At 42.7% G+C, this 23,746-nt stretch overlaps 1 pseudogene; it reads right to left on the minus strand.

The window, feature by feature from the left end:
• Positions 1-4,496: 4,496 nt before the first annotated feature.
• LOC115172092 (1-phosphatidylinositol 4,5-bisphosphate phosphodiesterase beta-2-like) lies at positions 4,497-23,484 on the minus strand (annotated as a pseudogene).
• Between the last annotated feature and the right edge of the window lie 262 nt (positions 23,485-23,746).

Raw genomic sequence — 23,746 nt, forward strand, 5'->3', positions numbered from 1 at the left:
GAAGAGACAACACACAATAGGTTAGCCCTCGGTGCAGTCACAGCTCTCGGGCACCTGCGTGACCACATAGCAACTCACTCAAACACGGTCCCAAATACTCCCGAGTTACAATAGGTACCCTAATTAGCGAGCTGGTGAAAGTTAACATAAATCTTTATAATTGTTCACATTGTAACAAACCCTATAATTGCGTAACAGCACTTTATGTAACTTTACCACAGTTTTATATTGCCAAATTACGGCGCCAAGGACAACATACCTTGCTAGCTGAAGGTCCGGCAAAAGAGAACGATAACAGGGTCCGCAAGTACGGATAACCCGCGATGGACCAAACCAAAATATACAAACTTTTACAATTAGGTGTATTTACAATATAGATATCAAAAAAATGTTTGTACACTGAAAAATAACATTAACTATGCTGCTGTAATTAAATAAAGAAAACACATTGAATTATTATTATTGTTATTAACTTATTAACATCCCCTCTTGCCCTGGCCTACTTGAACTGTCCTTGCGTGCAACTTGGTGCATAATCTAGGGGAACAACATCACTCTACTACACATGACACAAGTCATTTTTCCAACAATTGTTTACAGACAGATTATTTCACTGTATCACATTTCCAGTGGGTCAGAAGTTTAGATACATTAGTTGACTGTGCCTTTAAACAGCTTGGAAAATTACAGAAAATAATGTCATGGCTTTAGAAGCTTCTGATAGGCTAATTGACATCATTTGAGTCAATTGGAGGTGTACCTGTGGATGTATTTCAAGGCCTACCTTCAAACTCTTTGCTTGACATCATGGGAAAATCAAAAGAAATCATCCAAGACCTCAGGAAAAAAAATGGTGGACCTCCACAAGTCTGGTTCATCCTTGGGAGCAATTTCCAAACGCCTGAAGGTACCATGTTCATCTGTTTATACGCAAGTATAAACACCATAGGACCTCGCAGCCGTCATACTGCTCAGGAAGGAGACGTGGTCTGTCTCCTAGAGATGAATGTACTTTGGTGCAAAAAGTGCAAATCAATCCCAGAACAACAGCAAAGGACCTTGGGAAGATGCTGGAGGAAACAGGTGCAAAAGTATCTATATCCACAGTAAAACGAGTCCTATATCGACATAACCTGAAAGGCCGCTCAGCAAGGAAGAAGCCACTGCTCCAAAACCGCCATAAAAAAGCCAGACTACGGTTTGCAACTGCACATGGGGACAAAGATCGTACTTTTTGGAGAAATGTCCTCTGGTCTGATGAAACAAAAATATAACTGTTTGGCCATAATGACCATTGTTATGTTCGGAGGAAAAAGGGGGAGGCTTGCATTCCGAAGAACACCATCCCAACCGTGAAGCACGGGGGTGGCAGCATCATGTTGTGGGCGTGCTTTGTTGCAGGAGGGACTGGTGCACTTCACAAAATAGATGGCATCATGAGGCTGTCACAAACGTTGTTGTAATGATCGGACCAAGGTGCAGCGTGGAATGGTTTCATCATCTTTATTCGAGTGAAACGCACAGAAAACAATAAAGAGCAAAACGAAACGTGAAGCCAATTTAGTGCTCGCAGGCAACTATACATAGACAAGATCCCACAACAAACAGGTGGGAAAAGGCTGCCTAAATATGATCCCCAATCAGAGACAACGATAGACAGCTGTCTCCGATTGGGAACATTACCAGGCCAACATAGAAATACAAAAACTAGAGTACCCACCCTAGTCACACCCTGACCTAACCAAAATAGAGAATAAAAAGGCTCTCTAAGGTCAGGGTGTGACAGAGGCAGGAAAATGATGCGGCTATATTGAAGAAACATCTCAAGACATCAGTCAGTAAGTTAAAGCTTGGTCGCAAATGGGTCTTCCAAATGGACAATGACTTCAAGCATACTTCCAAAGTTGTAGAAAAATAGTTTAAGGACAACAAAGTCAAGGTATTGGAGTGGCCATCACAAAGCCCTGACCTCAATCCCATAAAAAATGTGTGGGCAGAATTGAAAAAGTGTGTGCGAGCAAGGAGGCCTACAAACCTGACTCAGTTACACCAGCTCTGTCAGGAGGAATGGGCCAAAATTCACCCAAATTATTGTGGGAAGCTTGTGGAAGGCTAAGTGAAATGTTTGACCCAAGTTAAACAATTTAAAGGCAATGCTACCAAATACTAATTGAGTGTATGTAGACTTCTGACCCACTGGGAATGTGATGAAAGAAATAAAAGCTGAAATAAATCACTCTCTACTATTATTCTGACATTTCACATTCTTAAAATAATGTGGTGATCCTAACTGACCTAAGACAGGGAATTTTTACTAGGATTAAATGTCAGGAATTGTGAAAAACTGAGTTTAAATGTATTTGGCTAAGGTGTATGTAAACTTACGACTTCAACTGTATATAAAAACGACTGTAACACAACCTTTGCCATGCATTTGCACGCACTTTGACAGAAACGGATTCTGACTGTGACTGCCTGAGACCTGACTATGAGATGCTGCTGTCGCTAGCTCGATTGGCCTTCCAGTCCGGGGGGGGGGTCTATTCCCTAATCGGTGAGGTCACAACCCAGAGAAAATGACCTGATTGACCTCTATCTGATGCTGATCCAGAGCTTATGCTAAGAGCACCCCAGAGCACCTAGTTGTGATGGATAATCAATACTGTGCTACAGGCCTGGCTTCCAGCCATCAGCTGAAGGCATGAGGTGAGATATACTCTTGAGTTTAGGTGCATGGTGGGGCTGTGCACGTGGGAATGAGTCCCAGTTTTGGGTGAGTCCAGAGGAAATTAATAGGTGTGGTAAACAGAGCCAAGAGCAGTGTATGGTGCTCAGTAGTTAGGGTGCTCAGTAGTTAGGGTGCTCAGGTGAATAGAGTCACAGGTAGAAGTTCATTACACACTATTGGCTTTAAATAAACACACCTTACCTCAACTGCTTATCCAGTACATGGACGCAATGTAAAAATAAAAACATCCTTGAATAAGAGATACATTATGTTTATGTAAAGAACTATCAATAATATCCTTAATGTCGAATTGACTCTGGCTGTTAGAGTTTGTCTGAACATCACTGTACCTCTTCCTCTTCTTCATCTGATCACACTGCTCCACCCACAGAGCTCTGAGATCCACCTGCAGCCTTGCCTTCTGCTCCATCACCCTCTCCTCCCTGGGGATGGGCTCTGCCGTCTCACCATCAGAGAACAGGTTTTAGACATGACATGGCGAAGGGGACAATAGTCTGCTGCTGATCCCTACAGTAATACCCAGAGGGGGATGGATGATCCATAGAGATCCTATTAAATTACTAGAGGGGCTATCCCATAAACTCTCAATGTTCCATAATGGGGTGAAAATGGCAGCCATATTGATCAGGGAGAACTCCAAACCAGTCTAATTGGAATAAATGACAGTATAGGCATAATCCATATTTGATGTATGCATGATAATAAAAGTAAGGCATGTGATATATCATAAATTGAGTAATAGAATTATTGACAACTTTATACCAAATTTCTGTATAAATAGCCTCTAAAATATATGTAAACAGACCATAAAATGTATGTTTTCTTGGAAAGCTGTAAGCGCTATTATTATATGTTACAATATCAGTACTTGTTGCATTTACAACTTGTCTAAGTCCTATCATCAACAGATTTCAGCCAGTGTATGGCTGTGGATTGACTGCATTGTCTGAATGGAATGTTGGCAGTTCATTTGAATAAGTATTGGAATCATTCCTCTAAAACTGTCTGGCTAGCTAGCTAACAAAGCTAGTGCAGATACATTATTCAAATTCATTATTTTACACAATATCTTATCACATCGCTGGCAAACCATGTATGAACAACTCCCGGACCAAAATGTCTGACCTTTATCGCATCATAAGAAGGTTCATACCCATTCTAGTATTCTATTTTCTAATTATATGGGATGATCGTTGTAAACTCACGGGGCTCTATCAGCGGCTCCGGGGGCGTTATCAGGCCTCCACATCACTGCCTCACATAGAGGTCTGTTACTTCATCCTAGCAGCAGTATGCTGATTTAAAGTACAATCCTAGGGCCAGGAGGTTTTCCTGATAATGTAACCTGACCAGGAAATGGTCGGGTAAAACTCCTGGCCCTATTACTCAACAAAAGCATCCGGGTACAAGCCTAGAATTGTTCTTCCACAAGCAATAAATGTTTCTAGTTAAAAACATATCTTACATTTTAGTCATTTAGCAGACACATTTAGAGGATATTTTTATCCCTTCATTAAGTACCAAGAAAAACACATTAGCTGAGGAATATTCCAAATCTCCCTGAAGCTAATTATTATCAGTCTAAATATAACTGTTGTTAATTAAACTGGCCTAGAGAAAAACAACATTAATAAATTCTGTGTGTCTGCCACCACCCCTAGTGGATGAGATTAAAATAAAACATGAATTTGTTAAGTCAGAAAACTTTAACTACAGAGGGCTTAAAAACATCTAGGAGTGTATTCCATTAATATTTTTTCTTCATGGTGTTCTTCTTGAGCGCTTTGAATGAGTCGCTGTATTTTTGGATGAGCTCCTCTCCTTTCTTCTGGAACTTCTTCTCCAGTTCCTTCATGTCCTCACAGTGGACAGCTCTGAAAGAGGACATATTTGATATATGTATTTCAGAGGAGGCTCCTCAGAGCATCCTCCTTAGTGAATTTCATGAAAATAAAAATAGTGAAACATTAAAAAGTTATCCTTTTTAGATAAAACTATTCTATATACATATATTCACATGACCAAATAATTGATTAAACACACTGTTTTGCAATGAAGGTCTACAGTAGCCTCAACAGCACTGTGTAGGGTAGTACCATGGTGTAGCTGGAGGACAGCTAGTGTCTGGCCTCATCTGGGTACATTGACTTCAATACAAAGTCTAGGAGGCGCGTGGTTCTCACTCCCTTCCATAGGCTTACAAAGTAATTAGGACGTCCTCCAACCTATCAGATCTTGCATTATGAACTGACATGTTGTCCACCCAATCAAAGGATCAGATAATTAATCTAGTACTAAAAGCATAAGCTACAGCTAGCTAGCATTGCAGTGCATAAAATGTGGTGAGTAGTTGACTCAAAGAGAGAGAAAGACAATAGTTGAACAGTTTTGAACAAATTCATTTAAAGGAGAAGAAAGAGAGACAGAGAGAGATTTCATAGTATGCGAATGCAGCTAGCTAGTTTAGCCTACTCAAACACCCGGCTCAAACAGAGAGGGATGCTAAGTTAGCTAGCTGGCTATGGCTTTCCAACATCGGAACTCTTCCAAGTCAAGGTAAGCTTTTGGTTTTGTAATGATGCATGCTGAGAGTCGGGAAGCAAGTTCAGGGCGTGAGTGTTTTAATAAATAAACACAACATAATACAAAATAAGTGTCACGCTCTGAAAGGTATAAAAAAGAATATACAGGGAAGGTAATCAGGGAAGTGATGGAGTCTGATGACGCACATGTGCGGGTAACGATGGTGACAGGTGAGTGTCATATTGAGCAGCCTGGTGACTTAGAGGCCAGAAAGGGAGCACACGTGACAGTACCCCCTCCCCGACGCGCGGCTCTGCCGCAGGACGCCTTCCACTTTCACGATCCTGGGGATCAGGAGCGGACCGGTCACCTCTGCTGAGGCGTGGGAAACCAGTCAGTCCGGCTGAGACGCGGGAGCACCAACCAGTCAGTCCGGCTAGAGCGCTGGAGAGCGCCATATGTGATGGTACCTCCTCCCTGGCGCGTTCGGCTCCAGCTGCAGGACGCCAAACAAAGGGACAATCCCAGGGATCAGGAGCGGCCCAGTCACCCTGCTGACGCGTGGGAATCTGTCGCCGGCTGGGGTGTGGGAACCTGACAGGCAGGGGAGCCTGGTGATCCGGCTGAGGCCTGACGAGCCAATGAAAGCCCGACAAGCCGGCTGTGGCAGGGGAACCTGGAGATCCGGCTGAGGCATGAGAGCCTGACGAACCGGCGGAGGCAGGGCATGAGAGCCTGCAGCAACTCCCGGACCCGATGTCATTCCCTTAGGTGAGGCGTTATTCTGTAATGATGCGCGCTGAGAGTTGGGAAGCAAGTTCATTGAGTGAGTGTATTAATAAAAAAACACAACAAAATAACAAACACGAACAAACCACAGACATGACACAGAAACAATAACGCCTGGGGAAGGAACCAAAGGGAGTGACATATATAGGGAAGGTAATCAGGGAAGTGATGGAGTCCAGGTGAGTCCGATGACGCGCAGGTGCGCATAACGATGGTGACAGGTGTGTGCCATAACGAGCAGCCTGGTGACCTAGAGGCCGGAGAGGGAGCACATGTGACAGGTTTTATTAATTTATTGCCACCGGGACCCGCCGGTGTAACTGCTAAACTACTTGCTGACTGTACTTTGTACTGCATGATTGTAGTGGATTTACTAACGTTTTAGTTGCTATGTTGATTATGGCGTTAGCTAATATGATGACAACGATATAGGCTGTATGTAGCGGTTATGATTTGAAGGTTTGGCTTGGAAAGTTTTTTTTGCCTGGTCACAGACAGCTGATGTGTTGTGAACTGAAGTCCACAAGCGAAGGGAACAGGTGAGAGGAATTATACGATCAAAGGGATCATGCTGTTTATATGTGGTTGGTATGAAAGTGAACTGTGCTTGTGTGTGAGCAGGGGTGTATTCATTCTGCCGATTCTGTTGAAAAACGTTTCTTAAATGTAAGCAAGCTGAACGAAAAGAGAATAAACATACATGAACTCTTGTTTGCAACTGTTGGACTAATGATTACACCCTAGGTCAGCTAGATGCAGGCAAGAGTGTGAAAGGCGTTATTGAATGTGTTAAGATCAATCAACTTGATTGCTCAAATTTCTATCAACCTGTACACATATGTTGTAAACTTTCATTCATAGGCTAGGTTGTAGCAATCCCATGATGGGTATAGGGATAATTAGATTATCATGTAGTAGTCTAAACTTATCAATGTTACATTGAGCTGGGTGAATGGAATATGAATGACAGTCATCCAATATGCTGTAATATAAATAAGGGACAGGGGGATACCTAGTCAGATGTACAACTGAATGCATTCAACTGAAATGTATCTTCCGCATTTAACCCAACCCCTCTGAATCAGTAATCCTCATGAAAAAAAAACATCCTCCCTCATCTTAAATTCACCAACCGCCACTGATGTGCTTCCTTTTTACAACACAGAAGAGTCACTGGTGTTACCGTCATTGGCATCTACCGGAGTGGAGTCCTCATGTGCAGGATCAGATGAGCTGGGCTCAGATGGAGGGTCAGGAGCCACAACAGGAGTGGATTCCAGTGGAGGCTGCTGAGGGGAGAACGGCTCATAATAATGGCCGGAATGGAAATAATGGAATGGCATCATACACCATTCCACTGACTCCACTCTAGTCATTACCACAAGCCCGTTCTCCCCAATTAAGGTGCCACCAACCTCCTGTGGTGGATTCAACATCTGGATCAGGGGTAGGGACGACATCGGGTGAAACATCTAGGGTGGAATCAACATTTGGGGTGGGTTCGACATGACTGTTGGAAGCTGAACAGGTAGTGGAGTCAACCTTGGGGTCAGGAGTCAACTCTGTGGCTGGTTCAGCCACTGGGTCAACCTTAGGGAGGGCCTCAGGCTCTGGAAACTTCTCAACACTCTGGATGGGGTCAACAACATACGGCTGAATGAATGGGGCAGGTTCATCCTCCACACTGACAGTGTTTGGGGGTGACGTTGAATCCATGTTGGGTTCAGGCTCTGAAGGGGCCTCTTCAGGAGTAGGTGGAATATCCTGGGTACTAGTAGAAGTATCAGCTTACTTCACTGGAGAGGAAGCTTTAGTATAGTGAATTGAAATCTTGGCCCTACCCAACAGGAAACAGCCTTCTTACCTGTTTCTGCAAATGCAGTCTCCTTTCCCACAGTCTGTGTTATGTTGACAAGGGGCATCTCATAGGGGGAGACGTAGTCTGCTGATGAATGTGGGGACAGAGCACAAGACCATCAAATCCCTAACAAAGACACCATAAAACCAACCAGGCCAATCTCACTATGGAAATGTTTTGTTGTGAAAGGAGAACCTTAGGAGTGAAACATGTCATTTTCACGTGTTTCAATGAGCTCTGTCTGGGAATTGATTTACCTCTGTTGTCTTCTCAGAATTCTTTGTTGGATTGAATAAGGCATCTTTGAGATCTGAGGCAGAACAAGACAGTATAGAAGAAATCAGTCCCCTAGTGAAAATTTTGTTTCAAATCAATGACTCTTAAAACACCATCTATAGGTGTCCTACCTACACAATCATCCGAATTGAAATGTGAAAATTGAAATGTGAATACAAATTATTCTGTACCTTTCCTGAAAATAGAAACTGAAAGTGTACTGTACCTGCAAAAGCAGCAGGGATGTAGTCCTTGACCTTGATGTACACAAAGAGAGCTGTCAGAGTGAGCGGCATGTTGCCCTCGCTGCGCAGACAGATGTGCTGGAAGCCTGCAGGGCACAAACCCCATGAATCAATCAGACACTGGCAGAAGCCTTCTGACTCAAGGTCTACTTCAATCAGCCTCATTGTCGGGAAGACTGGGCAGAAGTGCAGTTTAAACCCATATAGAAATGCTGTAACGCTACATAAAGTTGCTCTTATATCTGTGTAGTAAAGCTGTAATTACTCAACACTGTAACAACACCATGTTAATACTGTGGTGTTACTAGATTAATAACAGTGTTACCTCACAGGTATAAGAGAAAGGTAATGAAACATGTTATCATACAGACCTGACTGAAGGGCCTCAGTGAGAATGATCCTGTGGCCCAGAAACTTCCTGCCCTCCTCGTGAACCACGATCCTGAGGGAGGCCCTGTCAGGCAGCAGGATCTGTCCACACAACAACAAGCTTGACCCTTCTGACGCATTCAACAAGGCAAAATTGTTAGCTTATAGAAATTATAGCTGAACGAATTGAATGAGTATATCTTCTCAAAAACAAATGGTTCCTCGTTCCACACTGGGTTAATGGTGTTCGCTATGGGATACCACTTGGTCGGGTACTTCTTACACGCCTGTCTTCACACTCGTGTCTGACAGAAACTGGCCTGAATAGATCTGTAAGGAATTATGATGGAGTTATGATAACGGATATACACTGCTCAAAAAATAAAGGGAACACTTAAACAACACAATGTAACTCCAAGTCAATCACACTTCTGTGAAATCAAACTTTGCACTTAGGAAGCAACACTGATTGACAATAAATTTCACATGCTGTTGTGCAAATGGAATAGACAACAGGTGGAAATTATAGGCAATTAGCAAGACACCCCCAATAAAGGAGTGGTTCTGCAGGTGGTGACCACAGACCACTTCTCAGTTCCTATGCTTCCTGGCTGATGTTTTGGTCACTTTTGAATGCTGACGGTGCTTTCACTCTAGTGGTAGCATGAGACGGAGTCTACAACCCACACAAGTGGCACAGGTAGTGCAGCTCATCCAGGATGGCACATCAATGCGAGCTGTGGCAAGAAGGTTTGCTGTGTAGTGTCCAGAGCATGGAGGCGCTACCAGGAGACAGGCCAGTACATCAGGAGACGTGGAGGAGGCCGTAGGAGGGCAACAACCCAGCAGCAGGACTTCTAGCTCCGCCTTTGTGCAAGGAGTAGCAGGAGGAGCACCGCCAGAGCCCTGCAAAATGACCTCCAGCAGGCCACAAATGTGCATGTGTCTGCTCAAACGGTCAGAAACAGACTCCATGAGGGTGGTATGAGGCCCCGACGTCCACAGGTGGGGGTTGTGCTTACAGCCCAACACCGTGCAGGACGTTTGGCATTTGCCAGAGAACACCAAGATTGGCAAATTCGCCACTGGCGCCCCCTGTGCTCTTCACAGATGAAAGCAGGTTCACACTGAGCACATGTGACAGACGTGACAGAGTCTGGAGACGCCGTGGAGAACGTTCTGCTGCCTGCAACATCCTCCAGCATGACCGGTTGGCGGTGGGTCAGTCATGGTGTGGGGTGGCATTTCTTTGGGGGGCCGCACAGCCCTCCATGTGCTCGCCAGAGGTAGCCTGACTGCCATTAGGTACCGAGATGAGATCCTCAGACCCCTTGTGAGACCATATGCTGGTGCGGTTGGCCCTGGATTCCTCCTAATGCAAGACAATGTTAGACCTCATGTGGCTGGAGTGTGTCAGCAGTTCCTGCAAGAGGAAGGCATTGATGCTATGGACTGGCCCGCCCGTTCCCCAGACCTGAATCCAATTGAGCACATCTGGGACATCATGTCTCGCTCCATCCACCAACGCCACGTTGCACCACAGACTGTCCAGGAGTTGGCGGATGCTTTAGTCCAGGTCTGGGAGGAGATCCCTCAGGAGACCATCCGCCACCTCATCAGGAGCATGCCCAGGCGTTGTAGGGAGGTCATACAGGCACATGGAGGCCACACACACTACTGAGCCTCATTTTGACTTGTTTTAAGGTCATTACATCAAAGTTGGATCAGCCTGTAGTGTGGTTTTCCACTTTAATTTTGAGTGTGACTCCAAATCCAGACCTCTATGGGTTGATCAATTGGATTTCCATTGATTATTTTTGTGTGATTTTGTTGTCAGCACATTCAACTATGTAAAGAAAAAAGTATTTAATAAGATTATTTCATTCATTCAGATCTAGGATGTGTTATTTCAGTGTTCCCTTTATTTTTTTGAGCAGTATATATGATACACATGAGGTTGGTGGTACCTTAATTGGGGAAGACGAGCTTGTGGTAATGCCTGGAGCGGAATGAAACACATGGTTAGCATTTTTGTGTGCCATTCCATTTGCTCCGTTCCAGCCATTATTATGAGCCGTACTCCCCTCAGCAGCCTCCACTGATGATTTGTTTTTATTTAAAAATTATCTTTAACCTTTAACTAGGCAAGTCAGTTAAATGACTGTAACGCCTTTAGAAACACATGTAGGCCTATGGTAAGGGTCTTTCTATAAACTAGGTTAACATTGAGGATTTCCTACACTGGACATCTTGTTACAACTGTTGATAAGTCATTGATAATAACCTTCCCATTTTTTTCATGTCATTACCTTAATATATAAGGGAGGATCACAGCTAGAATCAATCAAATTTACAAGTTGATTTACAACCTGTTTAACCCTTTATCATGGTTGCTGTATTGATGGATTTGTCCACAATCGTGTGGCATAAAACATTTATTTTCTGTCCTTGCATTTATGGCAGTGCAAGTTGTTAAGTATGAATCAGTTAAATTAGTCATTGAACTTGAACCCTGTAAGAATCCTGGATCTAGCTGTCGGACAGTTTTTTGTATAGAGATCTCAGAAGTGCAGTGTAACTAGGTAACATTTTCCGTCTTTTTATGTAATGGGGTGAAAACAGTTTGTAGGCACAGAAATCTAAAATAATGTATGCATTGCAAAATCAAATTCTTAAAGACCTTGATACTTAAAATGAATATCGACTACTTGAACTTGGAGCTCAGAAATTTAAGCAGCCTACTGGAAGAGGCCTACCTTGAAAATGTCCTCAATTTGGTGCTTGAAATGTTCTTGTAATTATTGTAGTCAATGTATAAGTTCTCATGCTCCCATATAATTATCTGTGATTAAATTTTTGATCCATTTTTGTGAGAGATGTGGGCATTTACGTTTGTTTCCCACCGCTTCAATTGAAGGGTATTGCGCTACTCTGTTGCGGTAAAACCACATTCGGTTATTATGAGGATGACAACATCTGATGTTGGCTTCAACTTGGCTTTCCATAAAAATCACTACATTAAAAAAATAACCTGGTTTTTGGTCACTTTCTCATCATAAAAACTGTGATGGTGAGATTCAAATGGTGAGATTCAAACGTTGAGATGAATGCTACCGCTATTCATGGGTTTATTATGCGTCTCTGTGTCGGCCACATAGGCTACAGAAAAATCAGCATGCATGCATCCAATCTATTTAGTCAGGCAATGTCCACGTTATTCTCACATATTTTAGAATGTAATAATCATTTGAATATCAATGCATTGGCAAGACCAAAAAGACATATTTATTCATAAACTGGTAATGGCCTACTTGTTTGACACTATTTGCATTCTTTTTTGGGGGGAGGGTTCTATATTAGGCCCTATATGTACAATTATATAAATGATATTATTGTATAACATTGAGGTCCTTGAAGATTACAATTAAGTGCTTGAAAATGTCCCTGAAAAACCTTGAATTGACTTGCCAAATGTCTGTATAAAGCCTGCTTAAAGGATGTATAGTCCTAGGCCTATGATGTTGTATAGGTGGAGTTATGGGCCAATTTGAATATATTCACTTTTATTCCTTTTAGTACACATGGGGAACTGCATAAAGACACAGCAGGCCTGTATACATATTGACTGTCCACTTACAGTAGACTATCACAAAACAGACAGACATATTCAACCAAGATGAACACACACACAGAAAGAGAGAGATGAGAGAGAGAGAAAGCCTGAGGGTATGCTACTCTGAAAAACAAGTGGGAGGAAAATAGCCCCCAGGTACAAACAGCCAGCTGCATCAGCTCTTCCAAAGTGGAACCGTGGATAATGATCCAGAGTGGTTTGATTATGACTAAACAGTCCAATAACTACATTAGAACTCACATGTTAGTCCTTTAACTTTTTTATGAGATGTTTCAAATGCCTGGCACAAAAGCCTGAAGCAAGAATACTGAATAGTGTCGATGTCTGCTGCTCTCTCTGAGATTGGAGTTAACATAATAATAACTACGTGCCTTCATGGTCAGTGTGTTGTCAACGATGGTGTCGATCCTGTCACAGTAGGGGTCAAACTTCTTTTACTACCGCAGAAGAGGTCATGATTGAGGAGGTAGTCTGTCCTTCTGTTGAATTCAAATAAAGACATGTTGTGCTGCATTGGGAAATCTGGAGAAAAAACAACAACATATTTTCAGAACATTTCAAAATCACATTCATGTTTCTTCACTACTGCATACAGCACAACATTTTCATGTGAGATGGATCTGCATTTTTGTGGCATGTGCAGTAGAGCAATGTGCAACTCAAAACAGTGCAACACTGACCTGCAGTGGTGAATATAAGAAACACTAAACATCAATAAAGAAACTATACAAATGTGCCTTATCATGACTAATAATAATGGAAACAATCATAAGTTATTACACCAGTTTATCAGCCATAAAACAATCCTAATCCCAGATAGATGTTATACAGTAGCTTTACCCATAGTTTGACAGTTGAGTGCCACCATCTGGCAGCCAGCATTCCAGAAGGGCTGTGGGCTGTAGTTGGACTAGTCTGGTTCCTTTAGGGTAGATTATTCTCATCTGCCTCTTGTTATACCTGGATTGACATGTTAAGGGATTTCGCATTCACAATGTGTGGCAGAAAATAATTAGGATTTGTTCGTATTTGAGGGTAATTCAATCAGGGCTAAAGTAACAGTTGAGAAAAGGATACCCCACAAACTCCACTGCAGTCTTGGATATCATATTCTCCCCTTTGGTCTCCACAAAAGATGAGATGAGGTAGCTCTTGTTTTTCTCTGTCCACAGGATAATGAGAGGGATCATGCAGAATATTAGTTTGTCAGCAACAACAACTAGATAAACAGGTTCTATATCATGTACTTTGTGTAAAGTTTTTTTTTTATCATATGACGTTATTATTTTAAGAAAAACTGCATCTCTCATTCCTATTTCTGTAGAGGCAAAAGTTACCCTCATCTAACTCCTGCCCCAACTTAACATCAGCAAATTTCCAGTCACTTCTGGAGTTATCCAAATAAATTAATTTGGTGGGTTGGATGTAATTGACAATGGCAGACATCTCATATGCTCTCACTTCCTGTCCCGCTGTGCCCTATAGAAGGATATACATAAATTAACCTCCTGTCTGAAAGATCTAGTGACATAGAAAGAGGCATAGAACCATCCTCTTTCTCTACCTTATCAGAGTTCTTCCTCTTCTCCTCATCTCGGTCCTCGTCCTCCTGCTGTTCTTCGTAGTCATCGATCATGGTCACCTCCTCCCTGGTCATGGTCACCTCCCCCATAATCTAGAAGAAAAAGAAACGCACACCTATTAAGGCGAGGTGCTGGCTAATGGAGTAGAAAACTTGAAAATAAGGGAGAGCCGCACACTCTAGGAGCTCAGATGCAAAAATGTAATATCCAACATTTCGACAGCCAAGCTGTCTTCATCAGGGTATGATCACAAACACTGCGAGATGACTCATTTATATAGTGTCAAAAGACACACAGGTGTCTGTAATCATGGCCAAGTGTGGCCTAATATCATTGGTTAATTCTCAAATATAAAAATGGCATACAAAGAACAGCATATAAAAAAACGAATGGATAGCATACGATCATGATTCATTTTAGACTATATATATTACATTTTTGCGTTCTGAGCTCCTAGAGTGTGCGGCTCTCCCTTATTTTCAAACACCTCCCCCATAAGACACATACAGCCTCTAAACTCACTACAACAATGTGACTGCAACATCATCTGTATAACAAGCACAGTACAACCACAATACAATGTCATTTGGTTTAGTTTGTGTCCACTATTACACTCCAGTCACACACTGGCCCTCGGGGTTAGCGGGCCCTTCCTGGTTGGGCTCCTGGTCAGTGCTAACTGTGACTCTACCAACTGAGCTACAGCCTTCCCTGTAGCTCAGTTGGTAGAGCATGGTGTTTGCAATGCCAGGGTTGTGGGTTTGATTCCCACGGGGGGCCAGCCCAGAAAAAAAATGTATGAAATGTAAGTCGCTCTGGATAAGAGCGTCTGCTAAATGACTAAAATGTAAAAATGTAAATGTGCTATGGGCTGCTCTGATCCTGCTGTCTCCTTGGGGCTGGCCTGGCTGGGCTTCTCATGGCTGACATTCTTGTTCTTGATCAGGATCTTCCCCATAAGCTCCTCTGGACTGGGGATCTGCAGACCTGGCTTCAGCTGCTGAGTCACCCACACACAGGGGAGAAAACACACTTCAGGGAGGGAGACAACACATGCACACACATGGCTTTACACAGCAATGAGTTTAGAAGGCTACAGAGGCCCATATGGGTAAAGTAATGTGAAACAGGAAAACGTGGTGAGGGTGAAAGTTCTGCCTCATTTCTTCTTCATAAGCACACAAACCAAGCGTGACTGCACTGGGAAATTAAGAATAATCTGACGATGTTAGATTAAATTCATACGCCTTAAAACTGTGGCCATAGACCATCTGAACTGCTCAGGTACAGTATTTTTAAGACTAAATGTAATGGGAGACCTGGCTTGTCTATGAAGGTATATATGACTGAGACAAAGGGACCTGTCAGTTCCTGACAGACAGTCCCACTCACAGGGTACTTGTCCAGAGGATCCGTTGGCAGCATATCTCCAAATATGCTTTTAAAATAGTTAGCCATTATCTCCTGCTGCTTCACCCTTGAAAACACAATATAGGTTAGGTAATGATCCCTTAAACTCTACATGCAGGTTACAGGCTCAATCATATTATATAAATAGTCACATCCCACTGGACACACACTGGTTGAATCAACGTTGTTTCCTCGTCATTTCAATGAAATGATGTTGAACCAACGTGGGATCATATTATGAATAGCATACAAATAAGTGTTTGTGATAGTAGCTGCTTTTGGTATGGCTAAAGTCAAACCATGTTTTTCATCTGAAAAGAAGAGTGAAATGTCATGGCTTACGAGTCTACATGGTTATCTAAGGAGAGGATCCTGTCACGCAGACAAACAGAAAGTCAGACCAATCAGGGCCAATCATCTACTGGACTCTGGGACATGCTAAGGAGACACAGCATGACTGGCAGTATCAACACAACTCTATCAGACCTAACTAAGGGATGGATTGAAATGTACATAATGGGTACCTGGAGGAAAATGGGGGAGGGACATGCTTTTTCAACTTCAGTCAAAGAGAGGGTGTAGTGTTTTTTCAATCTAGTCCAAGGGAAGGTCATGTAATTTGTAAGTTATGACATTTCAGTATTTCTCTGTGTTTTATAATTGCTTATAAGCCTATATATTGATGTGTGCCCGATGCCACCCCTCATCTCTGATTATCTGCTGGGCGCACAATATCAAGTGAGCCTATAGGCTATGAAGTGCATGCTTGGAAAAGCACAGAGCAAAGTACATTTTCTACGATAGCTGCTGGGATGGTGTAAATAAAACTAGGCTCAGTACACACTGCAATGGATATTCCAACCCTGAGCCCTGCTCTGCTCTTGCTGATCAAAAATGCTTGTGTGTGCTGCCTAACCAATGGCTGTGCTGTGTAGACCTACGGAGGCATTTCAGGAAGAGATTCAAAGACTTCTTCCGGAAATAATTTGGGACTTGGCCTAGTCCAAAAAATTCCCTATTTTCCCTAATTCCCTACTAGCCTATAGCCTATTTTCTGGTCAGTTTGAGAAGGAGAGCGTGAAGATGAGAAGGAGGACCAGAGGTCAACTTTGATAGCTTGTTACTACTATAATACTACTATAATTGATTTGATTAAAAACAATAATGTTTCTTGCCCATGATGTGGGCCTATTTACTAGAGCTATTGACCACACAATAAGACAGATTTGAGTAAGCCGTGACACAATCAATTGGAAATGGACAGCTCATGGTGCTGAAAGTAGCCAAATCCGAGTAGGCATAATTCATTTCAAGGTCTTTATTTGAATTACTTACTAACAACGAAAGGGCTTTGTGTTGGAGCCTATTTCTTCCTATTTAAGAAATAAGAGGTAGGGGTAACGAGTGCGCTGAGAGTCAGGAAGAAAGTTCAGGGAGTGAGTGTTTTAATAAATAAAAGAAACAATGAACACGAAACACAAACAGAGCACCGACATGAAAACAGAGTCAATAACACCTGAGGAAAGAACCAAGGGGAGTGACAGATATAGGGAAGATAATCAAGGAGGTGATGGAGTCCAGGTGAGTGTCATGAGGCACTGGTGTGTGAGATGATGGTGACAGGTGTGTGGGATAATCAGCAGCCTGATGACCTAGAGGCCGGAGAGGGAGTATACGTGACAGTAGGCCTACCTGTTTGACAGACAAAATTAGGCTATATGCTGCTATAGCCATTGATTTGTCGGTCAATTCCTTCACCCACCATGCACTCTTTAAATAGCCTACTTCCTTGTCAGTCATACCAAGACTCAAATTGAGGGGGTATGAAAGGGTATGCCATAGGCCTACCTTCTATTAAAGAAAATGGCAAAAAGCACAGGCCTACCCCTTGTAAACTTAAGATTTTGAGGAAAATAAAACGGATCCGATTATATAAAGTGATCTATAACAGCACTTTGGTCAGCAATGCTAGAAACAAGCTGTAAAATACCGGGGAAAGATGTGACTCCAATGCATATGAGGATATCGTTATTTTGTTTCTTTGACATTCAGAGGCTGAGCTACAACCTATAGCCTGGGAGACAAAACATTTACTTTGCTTGGGAAGTAATCTAATTCTGTCACTATCAATTGATTAAGCTATTCACTTTCTGTACAATAGAAGATTTTAAAACCCAGACAGCTTTTAAGGAAACACTTGTGACCTTCTCTCATTGCAAACAGGGACAGTTTCTGTAACGAGTGTGCTGAGAGTCGGGAAGCAAATACGGGGAGTCAAACATTTAATCGGAAACAGACATGGAACAAGACAGGAACAGCGTCAACACACGGGTAAACAAGAACATATGACAATCAGTGCTGAAGTGGGGAACAGAGCAGAGGAACAGACAGATATAGGGGAGGTAATGACAGAGGTGATTGAGTCCAGGTGAGTCTAATAATCTCTGATGCGCGTGACGGGGGAAGGCAGGTGTGCGTAATGATGGTGGCAGGAGTGCGTAATGCTGGGGAGCCTGGCGCCCTCGAGCGCCATGGGGGGAGAGCGGGAACAGGCGTGACAGATTCGTTGCAAACAAGACACACTGGCACTAGAGAAATATGATAAGATGAACACATAGGCCTATCTCTCTGTCCATTCTTAGCCTGAAATGTCAGTGATTTGTGTGGTATTAAAAAATATTCTGCTAATATGTGTAAAATGACATAGATTTGCATAATATGTTTATGGCCCGCTATCAAAATCCCTGCGTTGCCATGTAATGCTGACAGGATGAAGAACAGTTTCTAAAACTGCATATCCAGGCTCTGGTCTGTCCAAGAAGTGAAGGTAAACGGTAGACATGTTCTCTGTTTCCACTTTATCTTTTAATTATTATTTTGGGTATCAGGGAGGATCACCTGTTTTTTACAAATATATTTTGCTGAAGGGAGGGCCATCCATTTTCAATTCAAAGAGGTCCGATTTTCTCCATGTAATCCTTATTATAAATAACGTTCACTCCCTAAATGAGCTGGAGGCAGACCAAACATCATCAAGCCTGGAGGAAATCAGTGCGTGACAGTAAACTATGCTGAGGCGTTTGGTTTGGTCTGTGTACCAATTATAGTGAAGCTCTGGGTGCCCTTAAATGGCAGTGTTGAGTGAAGGGGCCATGGGATGTGTGGTGTGGTGTGGAGTGGAGTGGAGAGGCTGCTGTGCTGCACACATGCTCCAGTGCCCAGGCTCAATATGACACTCTGTATTGTGTCTCAATGGACACCTGCTGGCAGAGCCACAAAGGAAGCTGTCACTGTGAGATGTAAAGCAGGGGCCACTTCCTGGTACACTGTTTCTGTAGGCACTGGTGTCTGGACTACGGTTGTAACACTCTCTATCATTAGTAACACACTATCTCTGTTGTCTGTGAGTCTTAATGAATGAGGGATGTGTTTATGGGGACTACAAAGAGCGGTCGACAATGGGTCAATGGTCTACATTAGTTAGATGCTTTGTTTTTGTTGGCACACACCATATCGGATCAATAGGACTATTCTCTAGCATTAAGGTCCAAATAGCATTAGGGTAAGTGTTAGGACTAGGGCTAGAATCCTCCAACATAGGTTGCATATTCCGTTGAAAATGGGTGAATAATTTGTTTACTACAGCACTACTGCACTGCCTGGCACTGAGAGATGAGGACTGACTGACACCTGACTTTGAACAGGATCTCGGTTGTCATGGTGAATCCGTGGGTGATGATGGGTTCTTCATCCGGGGGTTTTCCCTTCCAGCAGTCCAGCTCCAGGCAACGGCAGCCGGCCAGCAGACACTGGCAGTACATCTCCGGAGACGACACGCCGGAAAAATGTCCCGCTGTGGCGGGATCACGGGGAAATATGTTCCATTACACTCTAGAGACACTCAAAGGCATAAGCAACAGTCTATACAATTTCCAGTCATTTTAATTAATGAAATAACCCAAAAAGGATTGTATAAATTATCATTCATCCATAGACTTTCTATTGCTTCTATTACTATCTCTGTGCTCACATTTACTGACAAGAAAATGCCTTTCCATTTTTATAGCTCTGAGTAGACTTTGATAAACCTTGTTTACCATAGCCGTGTTGAAATGTGTGGTATCAGGTCTAAAGGCAGTTCTCGTCTGACCTGTCAGGTAGGTGTTGGACTTGATTAGGCAATGTGGCAGCGGTTGGCTCATGTCCTGACACTTGGCCAGTTTGTCCAGTATGACCACAGATGTCAGATAGAACAGCTGACCTGTAGAATAAGACACATGCACATTATAGCAGTGTTACACATCTCTCTTCTATAAAACACTGGATTGAAAATACAGCAATGATTTGTAATAAAGATCAGTCAATGATGATCGGTTAGTTCTCCTGTCCTGTCTGTAGTAATCAGACTGCATCTATGTGTATCTCTCGTCTGTTGGCGTTGGAGGAGCAGGGCTCATACTTTTCGATGAGGGCCTTCACCTGGTCAGGTCCAATACGGGAGAAGAGCTCCTCAGTGAGGCGGGGGTCACGCTGCTTCTCGTTGACCACGCCAAACCCTGAGCCAGGGAACCACTGCATGAGCTGGACCCTCCAACCGAACAACTGTTGAGGGGAACATAATGACAATTACACCTGGCATCGCCTCATGCCTTTATTCTCTAATTAGTAAGAATCACACCGCTCGGTCAATTTCGAATTTCACTTACTAGGATGTGAATATCTCATATATCTCAGGCCAGGGGCAAAGACTCATCAGGAAGAGCTTGAAAGCAGCTTCAGGGAAGATGTCCAGCTTCATAGTGTCACCCTGAGAGAACACAATTTACCTCTCACATTATTACATTCCACTGGAAATAATTCATGATACACATTCAGAAAGGACTATAAGTACTGGAACTACATGTTTTTGTCATTTAGTAGACACTCTTCCCCAGAGCAACTAGGGTTAAGTGCCTTGTTCAGAGCACAGATTTTTCACCTAGTCTGCTTGGGGATTCGAACCAGCAACATTGCTATTACAGCCCAATGCTCTTAACCACAAGGCTACCTGCCGCCCTATACAGATGCAAAACTCAGAATTGTGGGGAGGTGTGCTGAAGCCAGGGCACTCTCCACCCTCTTCTTATCGGCTAGAAACATCTTGTAAATACTGAAGATGAAAATAAAGACAACGCATGAATCTAGTTTAAATTGATTGAATATGTTGAACTGTTGTGGGAGCTGTTCAAAAAATTCAACAAAATTGTCTGTGACTCACTTTTTGACAGGGATCTTAACATCCTTATTGGTCTGAAGGGAGATGCGGACATACCTAGGATGGAGAGGTTCATCATTTTATTACATTTCATTTTTACATTCAACATAAAGAGAGACCGGTCCTTGTCCACTCACATTTTCTCCATGAAGACATGCATTGTTCCTCGATGGGTTGTAAGCAATAGACAGGATATCAGCAGCCCAGTTCTATAACATCAGACCACAACCGCATGAAATATCTGTCTGGATGTACTACTTGTCATGATAATAACTGTTTGGTTTTTGACCACTAGAGGGCATAGAAATGATCAGTCACAGTGCCTCAGGAAGAGAACCAATTGTTATTTTCATTAGAGTTCATTAAAACTGGATATTGTAGTCGTAAACTCATAAAGAGTGCAAGGACAGAGGCTGCTTTGTGGTGGAAATGAAGGCTCGTATTAGTGGTTGACCTGAGGCAAGGTTAGTGCTGTAGAGCCAGTTTGGAATCTGGCAACTAATATAAACAAATGTTGGTGGTTAGGTGATGCTGATAAGCAAATGTGCTCTAGACGTTTACATACCTATCGATGCATGTTTAGGACACTTCATGATTTGAAGTTATGCTACATACAGTATGTGCAGAATGAGCTCTGGTTATGTCATGTTGCTGTGATGAAAATATGTAATGGCGTAAGGATTGTGTTGTGTATTACCTGTATCACATTCTCCTTGTAAGCAAAGAAGCTGTGGTAAGTCAAATTCACCATGTCAGGGCCTGTGACAACAGTCAGGGTTTTGACTAGATGGTCGCTGTTTGGAAAATTCAGGCTGAACACATTCCTGACTTTAGGTTGCTGTTGATGACAACGGACAGACATTAATAAAACAAATATGAGTGACCAAAAGTAATTCCTATGTTATCACAATGATGATTATTGTGTAGGCAAAGCATTTCGTTTGTGTTTTTATGATCTCTTTCTTTCACACAGTAAAAAAAGTAGTTTCTCTTGTATTCCCTGTCATCCTCTACTATCCTGTACGTCTCTATGTATGTTTGGAGAGGGGGAAATGAGGCCTGCTACGTCCTGATGTCTGTTTTCCATACACATGACGCCTGGGAACTCAAGCCTGACCAGACTTGAGCAGAGAAAAATAAGAGACTGGGGATCTACTACATCTTCAACAGATCAAGTGTTTGTTTTGATACAGTATCCGTGGCTTATAGAGGAGCAACTGATCTCTTTGAAAGCAGAACAGAGGATAGGGATGACCAGTTATAGGGATGATGTTGTTTATTCCCCAGGGAATAGCTGTGACCTCCCTCAGTCGTAGGGAGTAAATGGCTGCACACTGACACTCTCTATGGAGACAGCTCAGGGTGGGTGCAAGCAGTGGGAGAGGTTCAAACTGTCAAACTCAATCATCTCTACAGCTTGAGCTGCTGCATAGAAATCACAAAGCTGGGCTCTCTCGCTTTAGCTGCAATCACATCACCAACACTGTGTGTGGCCAGCGTGTGTGCACTTGCATTGCATTTATTGCTGCTTTTGCAATACAAATTCCCTCTCAGTTACACAACACACACTTTAGAGGTTTTGACAGGAAAGCAGATAGACTGGCTTTATTGAGTGGATCACGCAGCAGTGGAAGCTGTACACCACTTAGACAATGGTAATCACTTAAGAAAGTTTTGTATATTTTCCTAATATGTTCTCAACATCCAGGAACTCCGTCTACTAGAAATGGGGAATTATAAAACCCCAAGCCAATGACTATGATAAAACAATTAGTATTTTATGATTGTATGAACAGGTAGGCATCTGCAGCACCCATAGTAAATTGAATTATGCTTTCTACTACTTGCCTGAATCCTCTGTATGGAACACATTGTTAACAGACTGATCTACTGCAGAACAGAAGGTGCTGTGAGAGGAGCGAGACGGAGAGAGGTAGAAAGCAAAAGAGCAAAAGAGAGAGCACTACAGTAGAGAGAGAGAAAGAAGCAGCTGTCAGCCCAGTGAACATTGTGCAGTGCAACAGCAGGCTGGTAAAACCCACATCAGCTGTGATCAATACAATTCACGAGGCTGCTGGGACTGTGACGCGCAATGCAGAGCTTTGAACCATCTCACAACTAGATCCAATTCACATTTGTTAACATACATTGTGGTAACAGTGGTTGGGGTGCTGAGTCATCCCACATCCTGACGGACCCCATTCCAGAGCTGTGGAGTCTGAAGCAGCCAGCACAGCTGCCAGGACAAATTTCTATTGGTCTGGATTCAACACATAAGGATCTAAACTGTTCAACTAAACAACCAGGCAGATAATATAATGTGGCAGTATTTACTCACTGTAAACCAATTATTTCCAAGTCATTTCTGGTTGTACTAGCCCTTAGGGTCCATCTTCATGGTGACAGGCACAGTCTTGGTTGACTCCTGATATTAGAGAATGACATTTGGAGATATTGCAAACTTCTACACAAATTACTTTGCCACAGAACTATGGCTATTGGTCTTGAAGACAGACAAGTTGTATTATTTATAGAGGCAACACTTTGTAAATTGCAATGGATGTTTTACATTAATGGAGTCGTGTAAATGTCATATTATGTATTTCAGAAAGAGCTTTCTCTGATTCTTCTTCAAAGTGAACTAATTAACTTGTTTTCAACTGAATATTTTCTCCAGGACTTTGCTGCACTATAAGAACAGTCAACTCACCTCTGACCATTTGGTAAACCCGCCTCCTTTGACCAAGTAGCGTTTGACCTCTGGTGGCTCCAGGGTATATCGTCTCTTGTCCATTGTGTTGGTTCCTATTGTTCCTCTCCTGTTGTGTGACTGGTGGAGGTGACCCCTCTATACCATGGCCCTGACCAGTAACTGCTCTACCCTACCTGTACTCTCACTATGCTCTTGAAGAGATGTAATGCAGATACAGCAAATGAGCCCAACAATACAAAAAATACTGTCACATCCTGACCATAGAAAGCTGTTATTTTCTATGGTAGAGTGGGTCAGGGCGTGACAGGTTTTTTTTCTAGTTTCGATTTTCTATGTTGTTATG

Source organism: Salmo trutta, chromosome 33 (assembly GCF_901001165.1).
Source record: "Salmo trutta chromosome 33, fSalTru1.1, whole genome shotgun sequence".
Lineage (NCBI taxonomy): Eukaryota > Metazoa > Chordata > Actinopteri > Salmoniformes > Salmonidae > Salmo > Salmo trutta.